Genomic DNA, 4,855 nt, shown 5'->3' with positions numbered 1-4,855 from the left:
GAAACAGATGAATTCAATTAAAGTGGTTACCAGTGAGGAAGGTGTTAGAGAGCATAGTCAAGAAGGCATAGCCAGGGTCTTTCAAGCTTTCTACCAAGTCCTCTTTTCTACCTCCCATCCAATGATTATTGATGAAGCCTTGCAGTCTGTTCAGCCTTGTGTAAGTGAAGATATGAACTCCTGACTCACTAAGGCTTTCACTGAAGAAGAAGTGATAGCAGCAATTAAATGCATGAACCCTCTTGGCTCTCCTAGCCCGGATGGCTTCCCAGCTGTTTTTTTATCAACGACATTGGTGCACAGTTGGTAAGAGAGTTACAAAAGCAGTCATTGAAGCACTAAATAGTAGGCAAGGGCTTGGTGACCTAACCCAAACTTTCATCTCTCTAATACCAAAGAAGAAGCTCCCCCAATCTATTGTTGATTTCAAACCCATCAGCTTATGTAATGTCCTCTATAAAATTGTTTCCAAAGTAATAGCAAATAGGGTCAAAACCATCCTATCAACCTGATTTCATCATCTCAAAGTGCTTTTGTCCCAAGGAGGTTAATTTCTGACAATGTAGTGGTGGCTTATGAGCTTCTACACTCGACGCAAACTAGACTTAAAGGAAAACATAATGGGTTTATGGCCTTAAAGTTAGACATGAGCAAGGCTTATGATAGAGTGGAATGGGTTTTTCTGCAAAAAATAATGCTTAAAATGGGCTTTGCTGTCAGTTGGGTAGATTTGATTATGTAGTGTGTTACAACTATTAGCTACTCCTTGTTGATCAATGGAATTCCTCAAAAGGCTTTCCACCCCACTAGAGGTATTAGGCAGGGAGATCCTCTCTCCCCATATCTATTCATTATATGTTTAGAGTTTCTGAGTCACAGCCTCAACAGAGCAGAGAATCAAGGCCTAATTTCTGGTTTACCAGCAGCTCGAGATGGCCTAAAAATAAAGCATCTGCTATTTGCTGATGACAGCTTAGTATTCTGCGGGTCCAAGCCAGAAGAATGGAGTAGGCTACAACAAGTACTAAGCAGTTATGAACAAGTCACTGGTCAAAGGCTCAACATAGAGAAGACTTCCATATTCTTCAGCAAAAACACCAGGAGAGAGGTTCAGCAGTCTATCCTTCAGCAAGCAGGGCTCAGAGCTCATGGTCCTTTTGATAAGTATTTGGGACTCCCTTCTTATGTTGGGAAACAAAGAACCAAAGCCTTTAGTTCAATTGTGGATAGGATCAAGACTAAAATGGCTAGCTAGAAGACTAAAGTGCTATCCCAAGGTGGAAAGGAAATGCTGCTGAAATCTATTTTGCAATCAATCCCCACTTATAGCATAGGAATCTTTAAACTCCCTAAGTCAATCGTTAAGAGTCTCAACAAGTTGTTACAATCCTTTTGGTGGGGTCAAACAGATACTAAGTCTAAAGTTCACTATTTGAGCTGGCAGACAATGGGAAAACTCAAGGAACAGGGGGGCTTGGGGTTTAGAGACTTTGAGCTTTTTAACCTAGCATTGCTGGCTAAACAAGGTTGGAGAATCATTCAAAACCCTCTCTCCCTTGCAGCTCAGGTACTGAAGGCCAAGTATTTTTCAGGCTCTAGTTTCTTCTCAGCTAAGGGAAAAGCAAGCGACAAGGCATGTACTTATGGAGGGATTTGGAAAGATAAGTGGCTTCCAAGTCCTTCCACCTTTAAAGTGCAATCACCTGTAAGAATTCTGAATGCAGAGGCAACAGTAGCAGAACTCATGAATCTAGACACTAGGCAGTGGGACTTGAATCTAATCCATGCCATTTTCTCAGAACTTGAGGCCAGTGTAATCAGCAAAATGACTATTAGCCAGTGTGGTAGTCAGGATGTGTAGACGTGGAGGTGTTTAGAAAATGGGAAATTCACAATTAAAACTGCATACCATTTACAAGGAACAATGGAGGAAGGTAGGAAGGGGCAATGTTCAAGCTTGAACCAAGTGTCGAAGTTCTGGAGGAAGGTATGGGGTTTGCATGCACCTCAAGCCACAAAGTCCTTTCTGTGGAGAGCAGCTAAGGAGTCCCTTCCCATGTGTTTGAACCTGTATAATAGGAAGATAGTGGAATCTCCCCTCTGTCCAATCTGCTCCAATGCTCCTGAATCAATTACTCATGCTCTATGGTCATGCTCAGCTGCACAAGATGTTTGGTCTATGAGTTCTAGAAGATTACAAAAACTAAGTGTTCAAAGTGGCCCCTTTTTAGAGGTTTTGAAATCTATGTTAGAAAATCTCTCCTCTCATGAGCTAACAGAAGTGGCAGTTACAGCAAGAGCACTATGGAACAGGAGGAATTTGTGGCTGTTTGAGCAATCCTTACACTCACCCTTCCAGGTCTCCAAACAAATCCACACAGAGTTGTCAGCAATTGATCACTGGGCAAGTAAAAAGGATAAAGCTTATGTGACTCAGGTGGAAAGTAGGACTGAGTGGACTGCCCCTTCACCAGGTTTCTACAAGGCTAACTGGGATGCAGCAGTGGATAAAGAGAACTCCAAGATTGGTGTGGGAGTGGTTGTAAGAGATTCAAGTGGTATGGTCATAGCTTCAATGTGTTCATCCATGTCCTTAAATCCAGATCCTTTGCTGGGGGAAGCAGTAGCAGCTCTCAAAGCATCTACACTCTGCTTTGATATAGGATTGAACCAGGTCATGTTAGAAGGAGACTCATCAGCAGTGGTTCAAGCTGTCCAACACAGAGATGAAAGCTGGAGCCCCACGGGTCTGGTGGTTAGAGATATTAAGCTTGTTCTGTCAAGATTTCATTCTTGGTCTATCCATTACATTTCTAGGAAGTTCAATGTAGTAGCACATGCGCTAGCTAAGTTTGCATTGACATGTTCAGGGGAACATACCTTTATGGAGAACTACCCTCCATGTATTCAATATCTTCTTTAGTGAAATGAAAATTTTCCTTTCAAAAAAAAAAAAAAAACTCAAATTAGAAGTTTAACCATGGCCAAGTGAAAACCCTAGGTGCATGTGACACATCTTGGGCTTGAGGGAAACCAATAGTATGGTGTATGTGTTTTCTAATTGGAAGAATGAAATAAAACACAAGGCGTTGGGCTTCGAGGGTTGGGCTTTGGTTGGGCCAAAAGTGTAAGCCTTGGTTCTAGAATTTATTTCTAGATTTGTGGGGCCTATCCATCAAGTTGGGCCTAAGGCCTTAGTGTCTCTCCTAAGCCTTTATACCCAAAAATCTTGGGCCCTTAATAAACCAAGCTCTTGGGCCTTCCTAAATCCATCAAAAAGTTAACCCAAATTACTTAACCCAATAAGGTGGCAAAATCTCCAATATGCCACTTGTCATTCTAACACTATCCTCTTGGCACCTTTTCTCAAAATTAATTAAGTACTAAAAGTTCTCGAAAATAATACTACTAAACCAATCAAGATCTAAATTTTTTTTTTTCCTCAAAATCAATATTGCACTAGAATCTCTAATAATTTTACTAAACCCAAAGTATACGACCCTTTTTCCAATTCAAGTATCCAAAATTGTTTTTATTCTCAAATTTCTCAACTCCTAATTAATTAGGATTAAGGCTACTAAGATCAAGGCCTAAGGAGCTTTTCAGGCAGGGTGTTACATTCCCCCCCCCCCCCCTAAAAAAAAGAAGATTTCATCCTTGAAATCAGGGCATGGATATGGATGAATAAATAATGCAACACACATATACCATGTATGCATACCTACCAGAGATTCTACGGTCCCAAATTGGATGAAGAATCCTCGGCGACATCCTCATTATCCGATACCTCCTCCTTTGTGTGATAGAAGAATCTATCTTCCTTTGAGTCATAGTACGTGTTAACTCATTCTTCCATTTCCCTCCAATGTTCAGTTGATGCGTCTTTGATCTCTAGAGATCCTTCTTCACAGTATTGTATGCGACAAAAAGAGGGATCGGTGACTTTGAGGTATTCATGGAAGAGATAACTAGATACAAAGATTCTTGGTTTATCCTCTTTCTCCAAGTGGCTTATTCAATGTTGTAATTTTGCCAAAGCACCTTCACTAAATGAATTCTTTCGATTCCTAAGTTCTTTTGATTACAATCCATAATCTGAACGAAAGCTTCCTCATATGTCAAGTTGGGTTGTAACAAAATGTCCTCCAGATTTTTAGGCCTAAAATTATGGCAGCTAACTCTAAGTCGTAGGTGGGGTAATTCTGCTCATTCCTCCTAAGTTGTCGAGAATCGTAAGCAACAACACGTTCATCTTGCATCCAAGTCCTTATAGTCTAGAGAAACTCTCTATGAACCTTTGGTAACAATCGGCTAATCTCAAGAAACTTTAGACCTTGCATACATTGGTAGGATGCTGCCAATACACTACTACTTCAATCATACTAGGATCAACCACTACTCCTTTACGTGAAATCTTATGCACTAAGAATTTTACTTCCATGAGTGAAAATTCACACTTGCATACAGAATATGTTCCTTCAATCTTTCTAGCACTAAGCTAAGATCTTGCCTATGTTCCTCTATCTAAACCTTCAACTCCTTTAATTCTAACGGGCCATTTGGTATGGTGTTCTATTTGTGGCATGTTCTAGATCTATAACGGACTTTGTTTCCCTATTGGGAGTAATCTTGGTGAGTCATCTATGAACCTTAGGAAAATACTCAACTACAAGTATTCCCCAAATCTCTTTATTCCTACTGGAGCCTTCAAGTATCAGGATAAATAGGCTATCGTACCGTAAGCGATGCAGTTGCTAACTAAAGAGGGAATAGTCTTTATAGTTTCTCTTATCCCACCATCTTCCAGTGAGTCAAACAAAATCTCAGTCCTCTCTTGGCATAGTGTTTAGGTAAC

Source organism: Carya illinoinensis, chromosome 4, assembly GCF_018687715.1.
Source record: "Carya illinoinensis cultivar Pawnee chromosome 4, C.illinoinensisPawnee_v1, whole genome shotgun sequence".
NCBI lineage: Eukaryota > Viridiplantae > Streptophyta > Magnoliopsida > Fagales > Juglandaceae > Carya > Carya illinoinensis.
The sequence above is the reverse complement of the archived record's forward strand: the minus strand, read 5'-3'. Positions refer to the sequence as shown.